General features: G+C 44.5%; 1 pseudogene across 1 annotated transcript in view; it reads right to left on the bottom strand.

Moving 5' to 3' along the window:
- LOC308494675 (DLA class II histocompatibility antigen, DR-1 beta chain-like) overlaps positions 1 to 18,493 on the bottom strand; it is a 51,701-nt pseudogene that overhangs the window by 32,375 nt on the left and 833 nt on the right. The window contains exons 3-4 of the transcript in view: positions 3,536 to 3,817; positions 2,727 to 2,837 (exon numbers count right to left, since the gene is read on the bottom strand). The product of the transcript in view is annotated as a DLA class II histocompatibility antigen, DR-1 beta chain-like (transcript). The remainder of the gene's footprint in view (positions 1 to 2,726; positions 2,838 to 3,535; positions 3,818 to 18,493) is intronic.

Raw genomic sequence — 18,493 nt, 5'->3', positions numbered from 1 at the left:
TCTATGTGGTTTCTCTTTTGTTTGTGTGCAGAAGTTGTTCAGTTAGCTGTAATTTCTTCAGGGGGGATTGCTCTATCTGTAGGTGTAGATTTAATGTGACACGGGAGGAGGTGAATTTAGAGTTTTCCTGCACTGCCATCTTGGACGGAAACCTTTGATTAATTTATTTTTCTAGCTCGTTTCCCATCATATACGTTTTATCAGTCTGTTTCAATTATTACAGTTTGTTTTTAGTTTTTATGTATTCCCTTTTTAACCTTTTGATTGAAATTTTTATTACAGAAAATATTTGAATAAACATTTAATAAGTTAACCCTTCTTAAATAAGATACAATTAGAGGGTGCCAAAAAATGTATACACACTTTAAGAAAGGAAAACTTATTAAAATTATAATACTCAATATATACCAATAAGAAAATATGAATACAAGTCACGTTTGACTTCTGCAATTATAGGTGCTCAAAGTGGTTACCATCAGCGTCCAGACACTTCTGATTATGGCGAACTACTGCTTGAGCAATGTTGACCAAAGTGTCCACTTGTGTACATTTTTTTTGGCATCCCCGGTATATTCAGAAAAGTCCAATTTCCTTGGACCTATTCCCTCATTTTGCCCTATAGACAGCCAGTTTTTAAAAGTCTTTCCATTGTTTCTATTTACAAGTTTAAGAATATAGATCATAGACAAATATGGATAAATATGATAGATAAAATGAATGGATATAACTGTATATTCCTATTCTCCTCTATCTTATTAAGCAAAATGTTGCACAGAAACTCTCCTGTTCCTTGCTACAAACACAATTTGGAGGCTATTCACAGTATTCTTTTTTTTTTTTTTCAGTGCAGAGTATTCTATTCTTTGGATGTACATCAGTGTATTCATACATTCCCCTTTGTTCCCCAGCAGTCTCTGATTTCTGCTAAGATAAGACCCATGAAAGGATTTTCCTGTGACAGATAGTGAGTTTGTCACACTATCTAAAGGGCCTCAGAACTGCATATTTTCTAATAGAGTTGTGGTTTTGTCCTGATGGCCTCTGAGACCTATTTATGGGAAAGGGTGCATCTCAAGGCAAGAGTCAGCATACCACTGATTTTTATCTGAGAGACAGAAAAAGATTGAAGTGTTGAAGTTTACCATTAGTCTAACAAAACAGGACTTCAAGAAGTACCCAGGTTTAGATACTTTCTTTTTAAAGAGTCAGAGAAAAGAGACAAAAGAACATAATTATAAAAATTGTGAAGGCATCACATTTTTACAAGTTACCTGCATTTCTTATACTTGTCCCCTTTCTGTATCCCATGGGGTGAAGCAACCTGTGTGTTTGTCTTTGAAAACACAAAGATGAAGGATACCAACATGACATGGGTTCATTAAGGGTTTTCTCTTAGCTCTGGAGAACATACTTAACTACAGAATACTGAAAAGTCATGAAAAAGCATGGAAGAGCAAAAGGAAACCTTCCAGATGCACAGGTGATGAAAATTCAGGAATATAAATGAAAATCGTTATTGTATTGTGATGAAATCCTTCTTTGCTTTACTCTTTCTACTTGTCCTTGAAGGTGTATGAAGCAGATTTTCATTCCATATTTAGTTGAAAAAAATTGTGTAAAGAAATGTATGCAGAAAGTGAGTTCAGAGGCACAGGAAAGGCAGTGAGGGTTGAAAACAAAGAGGACTCGGGAAGAATGAGGACAAGATACTGCCATCAATATTAGGAACTTCTGGGTCAAAGGCAAAGGAGGAGGAAGCCAGGATTTTCTGCAGGATCACTGAACCAGGGGCAAACCAGATCCCGAGGAAGCCCTCTTTGTGGATAAGAGCCAAATAGGGAAACTTTTCATGCTACAAAGAAACTGGGATAGAAAGTTCTTTCTTCTTTGCGTGTCACCATTTTCACTACAGCTCAGAAGTCCTCCAGACAGAGGAGAGTGTTGTTTCCACACCTGGCTCAACAAGCATCTTCCTTTCCCCTCTCTCAGGGCCTCATGTTATAGCACTGAAGTAAGAAGAAGAATAAATTCTGACATCACCCTAAGCCAAAGCTATTGTAGAGAGCAGGCCTTTCATTAAGTGAAAAGAAGAAATTTAGTGTAGACGGCCTGACCAGAAGTCAGGTCCAAAATCTTCCCATTATTTCTATCTCCTGTCTGTCACCTCTACATTCTGTTCTAGGGAATCCAAACGTGTCTCTAAATGAGGATTAAAGGGCATTACCTGTTGGCGGAAGTCCAGTGTCCTGGGAAAAAGACAGGGGAGATATATACTTAAAAGATATGGAGGCAAGTCTGTCCCCAGATAAAATGTCCACAGCCCTGGACCCCACACCTGAGATTTCTTTAACATCACAACCCACATCACATGAGGCCAGAGCAGAGAGGAGAGCAGAAACAGAGCAGCGACACATGAAGTTTCTGTCACACAAATCCAGTGTAATTGTATTAACCATAGTGCCTCTTCCTTCATTTACCCTAGGATTGTCACCCAATATCTCTCTGCATGTTCGCCCTTTTCTTACCTCTATTGGCTATAATTCCTTATGTTTCAACCACAAATAACCATGAAGTGTTGATTTCTGGATTTCCAGGAAATTTGAGATTGACCATGTAAAGAAAGACTTTATACAGGCCTCCAATATACAGAGAACTAACTCGAGCCAAGTCCGATTTCCTCCCCCATGAAGCCGAGGGGGAGTCTCAGCTGCCAACAGGCTCCTTACCTTTCTGATTCCGGAAGTAGAGGAACAGCCCCGCCCCGAGGAAGAGCAGACCCAGCACGAAGCCCCCGACGCCACTCAGCTTCTTGCTCTGTGCAGATTCAGGCTGTGCCCCTGACAGAAGAAGCTCCTGTTAGTGATTTTTATCCCAAATGCAACTTCTCTCATTGAGATTTTGGGATTGGGAGCTTTGAGAATGGGGAAAAAGGCTGCCCTGGAAGAAATAGAATAATTGGCCATTTCTAGAAAAGAGATTTAAAAATCACACTGAGCAGATACAAGGACCAGGCACTGAACTCACGGAGACATCCCAGCCCTGACATGGGTCACTACTGCAGCATCTGAGGGACGAGGAGCCCGGGACTCAGGGAGGCTGAGTCGCTTGTCTAGAGTGACAGCGCTCATAGGAGGCAGCGTGGAGACTGGGCTCCCCTCGTGTCAGGAAGGTCCCCACGTTGTACAGGACGTGCCTCTTCTCAGCTCACAGTGAACAACTCAGAGCAACAGAGCAGAAGTGCCAGCCCCGCCCGAGGCAGGGACTGGTGCCCAGGGCCAAGGGAGAACCATGAGCTGCGACATCATGAGAAGACTGAGTAGGGGCCACGTCCTCTCTGTCTGCCAGGCATCGGGCCTCCCCAGGAGCTACAGTATTTATAGAAACTATCTCTGGGCTCCCCTGTGACCTGTGCTGAAGGACAGGGGAACATGAGCCAATGAAAACATGGTGGAGGGAGAGGAGAACCCTGACACCCAGGGATAAGAAAGTCCCCTCATAGTGGGTGAGGCACTTGTGAGGTCAGAAAGCTTCTCACTCCATTCCACTGTGAGGGGGCTCGTCAGGCTTGGGTGCTGCACGTGGCAGGTGTAGACCTCTCCACGCTGAGGAACTGTTTCCAGCATCACCAGGGTCTGGAAAGTCCAGTCTACATTACGGATCAGGCCCGTGGAGACGACCCCAGCCTCCTCTTCCTGGCCATTCCGCCACCAGCTGACTTCAATGTGGCCTGGGTAGAAGCCATTCACGGAGCAGACCAGGAGGTTGTGATGCTGCAGGCGCTGGGTCTTTGCAGGATACACAGTCACTGTGGGCTCCGCTAGGAGAGGAAGGGGGGGGGACGTGAGGAAGACAGAGGACAGCTGCTTGGGTGGCTGCTGTCGTGCAGGGTGTCATGCGGGGTCTCAGCTCCTGCTCCCCACATAAGAACGCAGGACAAGGTGAGGCCAAAAAGGAACACCCACGGAGCCATAAGTAGGGAAGTCACACCACTATATTCTCGCTGGTGGCTGGGTTGGAGACACAGGAAGCAGGAGCCACACGATCAGCAACCTGCCATCCACTTCTCTCTGCCAACCAACCTCACTTGCTAACTGCAATTCACGCTTGCTAGCTCAGCCAGCATCTTCTTGCTAGCCCCCATTTTCTGCTAGCGTAGCCACAGCAGTTATATTAGTGGCCAGTGGCTCACTGGTTACAGCTGACGGCCAACTAGCCACAGCTGATGGCCATCCAATCACAGTTGATGGCCGTTTACTACCTGAGCCAGCATCTTTCCACGTGAGGCCAAGAGCCTGGAAACTGCACTCCTGGCTCTGTCCCCACACTCCACCCCTACAGGGTCTCACCTCACAATCAACGCGGCAAGCGTCTTCCCTGAGGGGCCCTATGCGAGGAGCCTGGAGGTGAATGCAATATCCTGGACACAGCCAGGCTCTCTGGGCACAGCCAGGGTTTCTCAGGGCACCATCAGTTCTTCCGGGCACAGCCAGACTTCCTGGGCTTCTTAGGGTACCACCAGTTTCCCCAGGCACAGCCAGGGCCTCTCAGGCCACTGCCACTCTCTCTGGGCCTCTCGGGGTACTGTGCTGGAACAACAGCAGCTCACAGTCAAGGTGCTTACATATTCTCGATGGCGGCTGGTCAAGACACAAAAGCAAACATCCGCCAGTCCCACTACATGGTAGTATGTTCCCAAATAGTGAAGCGGTCCATTAAATTAGGGATGGAAGGCAATTCTGCATAGTCCACAGTCATTCATCAGGGCTGTTCTGGGGGTGAGGGACGACCTTGACCTCACCCTCAGCTCCCACGGAGGACTCAGCAAACGTTTCCTCCTGGGACTACAAGTCCTGCATTCGGGTTGCGTCAGCAAGCACTTCCCAGCCCACAGGGCGGCAACAACCTTCGCCTTCTGTGTCCTATGCTGGTTGGAGAACCGTTCACATCTTCCCACCCCTCCACGGGGAGCCAGCTCTCTGGCAGCTGCTCCTCCTGGTCTTTTTGAGACTGAGTGTTTGTGGAGACAAAGCCCCAAAAAGCAGTTTCCAGGCTCTCGGCCTCACATAGAAAGGTGCTGGCTCGGGTAGTAAATGGCCATTAACTGTGATTAGATGGCCATCAGCTGTGGCTAGTTGGCCGTCAGCTGTAACCCGTAAGCCATTGGCCACTAATATAATTGCTGTGGCTACGCTAGCAGAAAAATGGGGCTAGCAAGAAGATGGTGGCTGGCAAGCGTGGACTGCTGTTAGGACGGTGGGTTGCAGATTATGTAGATCCTGCTTCCTGTGTCTCCAGCCCAGCCGCCAGCGAGAATATATTGGTTTGACTCCCCTACCTATGGCTCCGTGGGTGTTCCTTTTTGGCCTCACTGTGTCCTGCGTTCTTATGTGGGGAGCGGGAGAGACCCCGCAGGCCGCCCCACCAGACGCCCCGCACGACAGTGTTCATATGCACAAACTGCTTCACTGCCTTTTGGAGAGCTTTGGCCAGCACCGTATCCTGCTCGCTGAGCCATGTGTCATGGGGGTGGCCTGTGGGGTCTCTGCTCCCACTCCCCACATAAGAACACAGGACATGGTGAGGCCAAAAAGGAACACCCACGGAGCCATAGGTAGGGGAGTCATACCACTATAGTCTCACTGGTGGCTGGGTTGGAGACACAGGAAGCAGAAGCCACACGATTCGCAACCTGCTGTCCACTTCTCTGTCAACCAACCAACCTCACTTGCTAACTGCCACCCGCCGTGCTAACTGCAATCCGTGCTTGCCAGCCCAGCCACCATCTTCTTGCTAGCCCCCATTTTCTGCTAGCGTAACCACAGCAGTTATATTAGTGGCCAATGGCTCACTGGTTACAGCTGACGGCCAACTAGTCACAGCTGATGGCCAGCCAATCACAGTTGATGGCCATTTACTACCTGAGCCAGCACCGTTCCATGTGAGGCTGAGAGCCTGGAAACTGCACTCTTGTCTCTGTCCCCGCACTGCCGTCCGGCCTCCAGGCTCCGGTCCCAGATCAGGTCTCAGGCAGGCCTCTGTCACAGCTGGTATGTGGCCCCCAGGAGTCAGCATGAGCCTTGGGTCTAGTCCTTACAGCATGAGCCATTAGATTTGAGAGATGTTGAGGACATTTGTGGGTATGTTGTTCCTAGTGTGAAGTAGTTATTCATTGTTGAATTGAAGTGTTTACAAATCTTTGCAAGGCACATAATGCATTAATTCAAAGCGTGATTTCTGGAGCAGAGCTGCCTGGGTCCAGATCCAGGCTCTGCCTCCTACTGGTTGGTCCTGGGAGAATTTTTACATTCCTCTCTCCCTCAGCTTTCTCACCTTAAAGGGGATAATACTAACTTACCTCTTAGGGTTATGTGAGGATCAAATCACCCAAATATGTAAAGAAATAACTGGAATTTAGCCTTCAATATACGTTAGCTATTTATTATCCTTGTTTACTTGGAGAGAAAATATGATTTGGGCACTGTGGACAAATTGGGGGACAGCTGTCGGTAGATGGTGAGATAGAGCATGACATCCTGGGAATGCTACACTCACACCTGAGAACACCTAGAAATGGTTCTACCCTGGGAAGCAGGAAGGACACGGGTGATTCTCTGTGAGCTGAGTGCCAGAAAAGCCTGAGTGCTGGAGGAGACGGAAAGGAGCAAAACATGAATCATTTAAAAAACTTCTTATGTTTACACTGAGCTGATCCATCTCTCTTCTTTGCCAACAAGCAGATCTGTTACTGGAATTGCTATCATTCTGCAGTTTTCTCCCTTTTAACCTGACATTTGTGTTCAGGGCAGGGCCTGGAACTTATTAACGTGTATGCTTAGTGCCCCAGGCAATCCCTGGCACTACCAGCCTCAACAAATATATTTTCTCTTCTTCCAACTCAACTTTTTTTTCTCTCTCTTTTTTTGTTAGTTTCAGGTGTACAAAATAAGATAATGATTAGACATTTACATACTTCAAAAAGTGATAACCCCAACAAGTCTACTACCCCTCTGACACCGTACATAAGCTATTACAATTCCACTGACTACAATTCCCATGCTGTATTTCACATCCTATTACTCTGTGTGTGTGTATGTGTATATATATACACAGAGGGTGCCAAAAATATATATACACATCTTAAGAAAGAAAAAAACTGTATTAAAATCATAATACTCAATATATACTGATAACAAAAGTCACGTGATACAAGTCACATTTGACTTCTGCAATTATTATAATACAAGAGGTGCTCAAAATAGTGACCATCAGCATACTTTTAATACAGTTTTTTCCTTTCTTAAAATGTGTATACATTTTTTGGCACCCGCTGTGCGTGTGTGTGTTTGTGTGTGTGTATAATTATAGTTGACATTCAATATTATTTTATGTTAGTTTAAGGTATACAGCACACTGCTTAGGCATTTATATAGTTAATGAAGTGATCCCTCCAATAAATCTAGTACCCATCTGACACCATACATAGTTTTTACAACATTATTGACTATATTCTCTGTATTACATTTCACATCCCGGTGACTATTTTGTGACTACTAATCTGTACTTCCTAATCCTTTCACTTTTCTCACCCATTTCCCCAATAACCCTCCCATCAAGCAATCATCAATTTGTTCTCTGTATCTAAGAGTCTATTTCTGTTTTGTTTGTTCGTTTATTCTGTTTTTTAGATTCCACATATAAGTAAAATCATATGGTATTTGTCTTTCTCTGTCTGACTTATTTCACTTAGCGTAATATTCTCAAGGACCATCCATGTTGTTGCCAATGGTAAGATTTCATTCTTCTTTACAGCTGAGTAATACTCTATTGTATAAATGCACTACAATTTCTTTATCCAATCATCTATCAATGGGCATTTCAGTTGTTTCCATATATCTTGGCTGTTGTGAACAGTGTTGCAGTAAGCATATATTTTTCTGAATTAGTGTTTTGGATTTCTTTGGATAAATACCCAGGAGTGGAATTGCTTGGTCATAAGGTAGTTCTATTTGTAAATTTTTGAGGAATCTCCATACTGTTTTCTATGATGGCTGCACCAATTTGTAATCCCACCAACAGTGCATGAGGGTTCTCTTTTCTCCACATCCTTTCCAACACTTGTTGTTTGTTGATGTATTGATGATGGCCATTCTGACAGGAGTGAGGTGGTATCTCATTGTCGTTTTTATTTGCATTTCTCTGATGATTAATGACATTGAGCATCTTTTTATATGTCCAATGGCCATCTGTATGTCCTCTTTGGAGAAATGTCTGTTCAGGTCCTCCGCTTTTTTTTTTTCTTTCCAAATCACATATGGCTTCTTTGACCCTGTCAAATAAGTTGATTCACACAAACGTCCCTTAATTTACAAAGCCTCAGTCATTCATACACATTAGGGGGATCCACTGTGTTCAAGGAACTTAAATATAATGTATCATACCAACCCAAGTAAACCAAGTCCAAAAAATATTTATATAAAGTTGTTCACACATAGGTCCTAGATTACCAGCTTCTGTGCAAAAAAAGAAAAGGAAAATAGATTAACTAGTATTTGAAATGAACTTTGTGCCCAGGTTGACACCTCTCTCACCCAACTCAGCCACACAGGACTATTAAAGCATTGCAGCATACTCCCCTGCTCTGAGGGAAGGAAGCCCGTGAGGCACAAGAGATGTCTTTAAAATGTCCCTAAATGAACTTCCTTCCTCCTGTGGCCTCTTATGGAAAAAGATGTGGGGCCTCCCTTCTGTTGCCTCCTGCAATCTTAGGGGTGCTCTGGGCAACCAATGGCAGTCGGGTCATCTCTCGATGACGGCTGTGGATGGTTACATTAGTCACACCTCCTGCTTCCCTGTGAGGGCATCTCTCCAGAATGAGGGCATCTCTCCATTTCCCAGCAGGGCAGGGTCAGAGACGGGCCTGTGCCGTCCCGAAGGCTGTGCCTCAGCCCAGTGTGGGGGGATGGCCGAGGCAGTGTCTCTGGACTTCAGCCCCAAGCCCCTCGGCCTGAAGAGCTGAATAGTTCAAGCTTGGCTATTGTCAGGTTTCCAGTTCCTAGGAGACCCAAGAGGTGTGTCTGTCTGGGGGCCACCAGACAGACCTAGGAAGGGGAGAGGAGTCGTGGGGGACAATAATGCAAGAGTCCCACTAGAGACAGAGCCACCAGTGCCCCAGATGGGAGGGTGGCACGAGCAGGATCAAGGGTGAGAGGCATACTTGGGAGGCAGAGTGGAAGCCCAGGTGTCATGGAACAAGGCCAGGACAGTAAGGGTCCCCTCCTTAGGGGGTGGAAGCCCAACTCCTGCTTCTCCAAGCTTCCAAAACATACCCCAAACTTGAAACCCAGACACCCATTCTGTGAAGAGCTGCCTTTTAGGAAGCTAAACAGCCAGTAGCATAAAGAGAAAGAAGAGTCTTACAATGCCAGCTCTTCCTGTTCATAGAAAAAGACTCAAGGAGAAATACTAGTCTCATTGTTCCAAACACTGGCTCTCTGGGAGACAACTGATACGTCAAGAAGCTGAGAATCTTGGAGGAAGGGGATGAGAGGCGAGGGTTGCCCAGGGACAAGAAAGCTTCCCTTGCCCAAGAAGCTATATCAGTAAAAATACGACTAAGGGTAATGTCTGAGAGTTAATTCCTATATTTTCTTTAGGAGTTTTATGGTTTTGGGCCTTACATTTAAATTTTTAATTCATTTTGAGTTTATTCTTGTATATGGTGTAAGAAGGTGGTCCAGTTTCATTTTTTGTTTGCATGTATCTGTCCAGTTTTCCCAGCACCATTTATTTATTTATTTATTTATTTATTTATTTATTATTATTAGTTTCAGGTGCACAAGGTTTATCATTTATATCCCTCACACTGTGTGACCCTCCTCCCCCTATCCACTATCCTTCTGACATCACGCAGAGCTGTTACATTTCCACTGTCTCTATTCCTAATGCTGTACTCCACTTCTTGTAAGTATATACATACATATATATATAAAATTATAGTTGGCATTCACTATTGTTCAGCTTCAGGTGTACAGCTAGCACCATTTATTGACTAGACTGTCCTTACATGTAAACTGTAAATTTTTGCTTCCTTTATCATAGATTAAATGACTATATAGCCATAAATTTATTTCTGGGCTCTCTATTCTGTTCCATTGATCTATGTGTCTGTTTTTATGCCAATACCATGCTGTTTTGATTATTATGGCCTTGTAGTATAGTTTGATACCAGGTAGCGTGATACATCCAGTTTTGTTCTTCTTTCTCATGATTGCCATGGCTATTTGGAGTCTTTTATGATTCCATATATATTTTAGGATTATTTGTTCTAGTTCTTTGTATTTTGAATACAAAAATGCCCTTTGTAGTTTGATAGGGATTACATTGAATCTGTATATTGCTTTGGGTAGTGTGGACATTTAACTATATTAATTCTTCCTATCCATGAGAACTGTATATGCTTCCCTTTATTTGTACCTTCTTTAATTTCTTTCTTCAATGATTTATAATTTTCTGAGTACAGGTCTCTTACTTCTTTGGTTAAATTATTCCTAAGTATTTTATATTATTTTTTGATGCAATTGTAAATAGGATTGTTTTCTTAATTTCTCTTTCTGATAGTTCATTATTGTGTATAAAAATGCAACTAATTTCTGAATATTAATTTTGTATCCTGTTCATTGACTGAATTCATTTACCAGTTCTAATAGTTTTTTGGTGGAATCTTTGGGGTTCTTTCCATATAGTATTATGTCATCTGCAAAGAATAACAGCTTTACTTCTTCCTTTCCCATTTGGATGACTTTTATTTCTTTTTCTTGCCTGATTGCTGTGGATAGGACTTCCAGTACTATGTTGAATAAAAGTGATGAAAGTAGGCAACCTTGTCTTGTTCCTGATCTTAAGGGGAATGCTTTTAGTTTCTCCCTATTGAGTATAATGTTAACTGTGGGTTTGTCATATATGGCCTTTATTATGTTGAGGTATGTTCCCTCTATTCCCACTTTACTGAGAGTTTTTATCATAAATGGCTGCTGGATTTTGTCAAATGCTTTTTCTGCATCTATTGATATGACCATATAATTTTTATTTTTCATTTTTTTAATGTGGTGTATCCCATTGGTTTGCTGATATTGAACCGACCTTACATCCCAGGAATAAGTCCCACTTGATTGTGGTGTGTGATCTTTTTAATATATTGCTGAATTTAGTTTGCTAATATTTTGCTGATGATTTTTGCATCTAAGTTCTTTAGAGATATTGGCTTATAGTTTTCTTTCTTTATAATGTCTTTTTGGAATCAGGATAATGGCGGCCTTGAAAAATGAGCTTGGGAGCGTTCCCTCTTCTAGGATTTTTTGGAACAGTTTGAGGAGAATAGGTATTAATTCTTTTTAGAATGTTTAATAAAATTCACCTATGAAGATGCCTGGTCCAGGACTTTTGTTTTTTGGGAGTTTGTTGATTACTGATTTGATTTCATGGTAGTAGTAAGTCTGTTCAGATTTTCTGTTTCTTCTTGATTCAGCTTTGGAAGATTGTATACTTCTAGGAATTTGTACATTTCTTCCAGATTGTCCAATTTGTTGGTGTATAGTTGCTCATAGCATTTGCTTTTTTTTCCTTTTCTTCCTTTTTTTTTTAAAGAAGATTTTATTGGGGGAGGGGAACAGGACTTTATTGGGGAACAGTGTGTACTTCCAGGATTTTTTCCAAGTCAAGTTGTTGTCCTTTCAATCGTAATTGTGGAGGGTGCAGTTCAGCTCCAGGTCCTGTTGCCGTTGTTAGTTGCAGGGGCTACAGCCTTGCAGGAGACTCCCGGCAACCTTGTGGTTGAGAGGACGCGCTCCAACCAACTGAGCCATCCAGGAGCTCAGCGGTAGCTCAGCTTAAGGTGCTGTGTTCAATCTTAGTTGCAAAGGGTGCAGTTCACCATCCCTTATGGGAGTTAAGGAATTAAACCGGCAACCTTGTGGTTGAGAGCCCACTGGCCCATGTGGGAAGCGAACCGGCAGCCTTCGCTGTTAGGAGCATGGAGCTCCAACCACCTGAGCCACCGGGCCGGCCCACTCATAGTATTTTCTTATATATTTTTTATTTTTTTGTATTTTTGTGATGGCCATTGTCACTTCTCTTTCATTTCTGATTATTTGGGTCTCCTCTCTTTTTTTCTTGATGAGTCTGGTAAAAATTTTGTCAATTTTTTTATCTTTTCAAAAAAACCAGGTTTCATTGATCTTTTGCATGGTTTCATTAATCTTTTGTATTGTTTTTTAGTTTCTATTTCATTTATTTCCACTCTGATCTTTATTATTTTCTTCCTTGTACTCACTTTGGGCTTTGTTTGCTGTTCTTTTTCCAGTTCCCTTAGGTGTAAAGATAGACTATTGATTTAAAATTTTTCTTATTTCTTGAGGTAGGCCTGCATTGCTATGAATTTCTCTCTTAGGTCTGCTTTCACTGTGTCCCATAGATTTTGGGTTGTTGTGTTTTCATTTTTGTGTCAAGGTATCTTTTGATTTCTTCCTTGACCTCATTGTTAACACATTCATTATTTAGTAGCATGTTATTTAGCCTCCATGTGTTTGTGTATTCTTCAGTTTCTTTCTTGTAATTAATTTCTAGTTTCATACCATTGCAGTCAGAGAAGATGCTTGATATGATTTCAGTCTCCTTAATTTGAATGAGACTTGTTTTGTGGCCTAACATGTGGTCTAGCTTGGAAAATGTTCCACGTACACTTGAAAAGAATGTATAGTGCCAGCCTGGTGACTCAGGTGGTTAAAGTGCCGAGCTCCTAACACCTAGGTCGTGGGTTTGATTCCCACATGGGCCAGGACGCTGTGCCCTCTACAGCTAAGATTTTGAACAATGGCTCTCCCTGGAACTGGGCTGCAGTGAGCAGCCGGAGGTCAGTGTGAGCTGCTGTGTACTGCCATGGGCTGCTGAGTGCTGCCATGTGCTGCCATGAGCAGCCAGTGGCCAGTGTGAGTGGCTGGCAGCCATCATGAGTGCTGGCAGCTGGCAAGAGCTGCCATGAGCTGTTCTGCGCAGCTGACCGACGACTGGCGGCCGACTGCCTCAGCTGGGGGCGGGGGGGAGCACGAGGCTCATAATACCAGCATGGGCCAGGCAGCTGTGTCCTACACAACTAGACTGAGAAACATCAGCTTGAACTGGAGTGATGGTGGTTGTGTTGGGGAGGCGGAAGAAAGGGGGGAAAAAAGTATGTATATTCTGCTGGTTAGGGGTGAAATGTTCTAAAAATATCAATTAAATCCATCTCGTCTAGTATGTCATTTAAGGCTGCTGTTTCTGTGTCAATTTTCTGTCTGGAGGATCTGTCCATTGGTGTCAGTGGTGTGTTAAAGTCCCCAGTATGATTGTGTTGCTGTCGATCTCTGCTTTATGTTGGTCAATATTTGTTTTATGTATTTCAGTGCTCCTATGTTGGATGCATAAATGTTCACTAGGGTGATGTCCCCTTGTTGGATTGATCCCTTTATTATTAAGTAATGTCCTTCTTTGTCTCTTATTATAGTCTTCATTTTAAAGTTTATTTTGTACAATATAAGTATTGCTACCTCAGCTTTTTCTCATTTCCATTTGAATGAAATATCTTTTCCATTCTTTTATTTTCAGTCTACGTGTCTTTCGATCAGAGGTGTCTTTTGTAGAAAGCATATGCATGGGTCTTGTTTTTGTATCCATTCAGCTATCCTAAATCTTTTTATTGGAGCAGTTAGTCCATTTATATTTAAGTGATTATTGATAGGTACATATTTATTGCCATTTTATTATTCATATTTTTGATCTTCATTTGTTTGTTTTTCCTTCCTTCTGCTTAAAGAAGTCCTTGTAAAATTTCTTGTAATACTGGCTTGATGTAAATGAATTCTTTTAGCTTCTTCTTGCCTGGGAAGCTCTTTATCACTCCTTCAATTTTTAACGAATGCCTTGCTGGGTAGAGTAGTCTTGGTTGTAAGCTCTTGTTTTTCATTACTTTGAATATTTCCTCCCACTCCCTTCTGGCCTGCAAAGTTTCTGTTGAGACATCAGCTGACAATCTTATGGGAGTTCCTTTATAAGTTACTAGTTGCCTTTCTCTTGCTGCTTTTAGGATTCTCTCTTTGTCTTTAATTTTTGCCATTTTAATTATGATGTGTCTTGGTGTGGGACTGTTTGGGTTCATCTTCTTTGGGATTTTCTGCACTTCATGTGCTTATATGTCTATTTTTTTCACCAGGTTAGGGAAGTTTTCAATTATTTTTTCACGTAGGTTCTCAATTCCTTGTTCCCTTTCTTCTCTTTCTGGTACTCTTATGATGCAAATGTCGTTACTCTTGATGTTGTCCCACAGGTCCCTTAAGCCATCTTTTTTTTTTTTTTTAATTCTTTTTTCTTTTTGTTTTCATGATTGGGTGTTTTCTGCTACCTTGTCTTCTAAATCGCTGATTTGATCCTCTTCTTCATCTAATCTGCTGTTGATTCCTTTTAGTGTATTCTTTATTTCAGTTGTTGTATTTTTTATTTCCAACTATTTCTTTTTTATGTTTTTTCTGTCCTTTTTTATGCTTAGTATCTCTTTGTTGAAGTTCTCACTAAGTTCCTTAAGCATTCTTATAACAAGTGTTTTAAACTCTGTCTCTTGTAGGTTGGTTGCCTCCATTTCATTTAGTTCCATTTCTGAAGGTTTCACCTGTTCTTTTATTTGGGACATGTTTCTTTGTTTCCTCATTCTGGCTGCCTCTCTGTGTTTGCTTCTATGTATTAGGTAGATCTCCTATGTCTTTCAGTCTTTGCTGGGTGACCTTATGTAGTATGTGTCCTGTGTGGTCCAGTGGTTCAGTCTCGTGATCTTCTGTGTGTGTGTGTTCCAAGAGTCTCCTTTGAGTGTGTTCTCCTGTTGTAGTTGAGCCTTGAGTGCTTTTGGTGCATCAGTGGGTGGGACTGACTCCCAAGCTGACTGACTGTGGGGACTGGCTATACCCACAATGTATTAGCTGCTGTGTGGAGGCTGACCCCTCAGAGGTGGATTCATCCTTCTGGGCTCTTGTGCCCGTTGAGACCACCTTTTGGGCGTGCTGCTTGTGGGTGTTACCAGGTAGTGCTCTGGTGTGGTCTGAAGCTGGCCTCTGGGTGTGTTGTTTCTGGTGTGTATTGGGAGTGGCTCCCTTGCAGGCCAGTTTCAGCCTTGCCTGTGACTGGCCTGCAGCTACCTGGTAGGAGTTAGAAAGCTATATGTGGTTGGCTGCTGCCTGTGCTGGACCTGGAGGCATGTGGTGGTGGGCTTGCTGTGGCACTGAGGACTGCTGCCACCAGTATTAGGCCAGGGACAGCTTAGCAAAAGGCCTAGGGACCCCTAGGCCTATTGCCACCTGGCAGCTGTTTGTAAGTCTCATCCACTGAAAGAGCCTCCTTAGGTGCACAGGCCTGGCTGGTTGACCTGGATGTTGAGAGTGCCTTCACAATGCAGCACTAGCTGGGTGGGGTGGGGTTCCAGGGAGTTATAAGGCATGGCCAGTGGTTTTTACAAGGTTAATGCAAATTCACTTCTTACATTGACCTGTGAACACTTTGCAAAATGCCCTAAGAACACTGCAGCCAGCCACCACTCACCTTGGGCTCACAGATCCCTGAGAGCTGCAATGCAAGTTGCAGCTCACTCCTACCCAAAAGTTTCCCCGGCACCCGCAGGCCATCTGCTGTGATAAAAGTCTTCCATAGCTTGTGGAGCAGGGCCAGCTGCCCAGGCCCTGAGAATGCCACCAGCAACGCAGCTCTAGGTGGGTGGGGCGGGGCTCTTGGGAGCTACATTGTGTGAGCAGTGGTTTTTACAAAGTTAATGCAGTTTTTGTTCTTGCACTGGTGCGGGTCCATGACCACTTCGCAAAAGTGCCCTGAGAACTCTGTGGCCTGCCACCGCTCACCTTAGGCCTGCAGGTCCCTGAGAACTGCACAAGAGAGGTTGCAGTGTGGATTGCGCCTCACTGCCTCCCACCAAAAGTTTCCTGAGGTGTTGCAGGAGGTCTGCTGCTATAAAAGGTTTCTGCAGTTTGTGGGGCGGGCATGCTGCTCAGTAGCTGAGAGTGCCCCAGGTGATGCAGTACTGGCTGCTTGGGGTGGAGACCCAGGGTGTCACCATGGTGGTGCACACATGAAGATTTTACGATACCAATGCAGTCTTACATTTGGCAGTATTTGAAGCCTTTGGGGGAGAGTTCCATATAGAAAAGATGGTGCTCACCTGTAGGCTGCACATGAGGCAGGCTCCAGACAATGACAATGGCTGCTGTCCCTCTAGCCCTTGTCTTGAAGCCACACAACTCAATCTTTCCCTATATGTCTCTGATGCCTCTTGAGTTGCTGTTCCTCCACTAGAGACCAAGTGAGTGTCTGTAAGCAAGTGAGGCTGTGTGCAGACCCTTAAGAGGGCATCTGGGTTTCCAGCCACTTTCCTTCTCACCAGGACAGGCAGACAGAGTCCTTGCTGATTTCCATGGCCAGATGTTGTGGTGGGAGTTCTTCTTCCCAGCACAGGACCTCTAGGCTGGGGAGTTCTGTATGTGGCTGGGATCCCTCCCTCTTCCTAGGAGGACTTCCACGGCTGAGATGTCCCTTGCAGTGTTCAACCACTATCTGTGGGTTTGGGTTCAGCCGGTTTCACATCTCCACTCCTCTTACCAGTCTCGATGTGGCTTCTTTATATTCTTAGTTATGGGCATTCAAATAGTCTTCAGATGGTTCTTGAGGTTGATTATTTTATAATTCATTTGTAATTTTGGTGTGAACCTGGGATGCACTAGGCATAACATTTATCTAACCCACCATCTCGCCAATCTAATTTTTTTTTAAAGGAGAAACCTGAGGGGAGGGGGAAACTTTTTTATAATACCACAAGATTTAAGACTGATGGTAAATCATCGCTAACAATTTTGCAGTATATTTCTTAAACAAAAACGTTTAAATTCATAACATGGAAAATAATGAACTGAATCAAAATATAAACCACAAACCGGAGAAAATGCTGAATCAAATATTAGCAAAGTGTTAATCTTCCTGTATAGAGAACACATAAGACCACTGATAGAAACAACAGGACCCCTGCCTATTTCACAGATAATAGACAACAGATAATTCTTAGAGCAGTAACAGTCAGTCAACAAATATGTGAAAAATGTTCAAGAACCTTAGAAACAAAAACAATACATAAATAAATTTTTTTTAAAAAATGTACATTTTCAATGGGTTATTTGGCGATATTAAAAAAAAGATGTAACAAAGGGGAATGTGAGGTACATTGTTACAATTATAAAAAGAAATAACATGTAACTACTTAAATACTATTAGCCTTATAATAATAGTATGTTAAGTAACAAAATTATAATTCAAAAAGCTGGTTTCACAATCATTTCAACTATGTAAAAAATACATATACTAAGGGAAAAAATAGGAAATTTGGAACTGAAAGAAGCCTCAGAAAGATCAGTGGTGTCTCAGAGGTTCCCCCCACTCCTCAAAAATTAGTCTAATACTTTTTCTCAATGAAATGTTTATGCAAAAACACATCACCCTTATTTGAACGGTTTCAGAATTAGGAAGCTTGTAGCCAAGTCAGACGGTGACTCGCCGCCTCACATTCCCCCCAACCTTTCACATTCCTCATCTCTGCTCCCCTAAACCTCCACCCAACCACAGACACCACCGTAAATTTCCCTTCTCTCACCTCTGACCCCCCATCAATGGTTCCTCTACCTACTGCCCGTGCACTGCCGCTCTCCCCCATGTCACCTGTCCACAGTGGCCACCTGGTCCCCTGAAGCCTCCCTCCAGCACAGCCCCACCCTCCCTCCGGGTCCTCGCACCCCCACCCTCCCTTGGGGTCCTCGCACCCCTACCCTCCTCGGGGTCCTCGCACCCCCACCCTCCCTCGGGGTCCTCACACCCCCAACCTCCCTCCGAGTCCTCGCACCCCCACCCTCCCTCCGGGTCGTCGCACCCCCACCCTCCCTCCGGGTCCTCGCACCCCCAACCTCCCTCGGGGTCCTCGCACCCCCACCCTCCCTCGGGGTCCTCGCACCCCCACCCTCCCTCGGGGTCCTCGCACCCCCACCCTCCCTCGGGGTCCTCGCACCCCCAACCTCCCTCCGGGTCCTCGCACCCCCACCCTCCCTCGGGGTCCTCACACCCCCACCCTCCCTCGGGGTCCTCACACCCCCACCCTCCCTCGGGGTCCTCGCACCCCCACCCTCCCTCGGGGTCCTCGCACCCCCACCCTCCCTCGGGGTCCTCGCACCCCCACCCTCCCTCGGGGTCCTCGCACCCCCAACCTCCCTCCGGGTCCTCGCACCCCCACCCTCCCTCCGGGTCCTCGCACCCCCACCCTCCCTCGGGGTCCTCGCACCCCCAACCTCCCTCCGGGTCCTCGCACCCCCACCCTCCCTCGGGGTCCTCGCACCCCCACCCTCCCTCGGGGTCCTCACACCCCCACCCTCCC

The sequence above is a fragment of the Rhinolophus hipposideros genome, assembly GCF_964194185.1.
Source record: "Rhinolophus hipposideros genome assembly, chromosome: 3".
In the NCBI taxonomy this organism is placed as follows: Eukaryota; Metazoa; Chordata; class Mammalia; order Chiroptera; family Rhinolophidae; genus Rhinolophus; species Rhinolophus hipposideros.
This window is presented reverse-complemented; position numbering and strand designations above follow the sequence as displayed.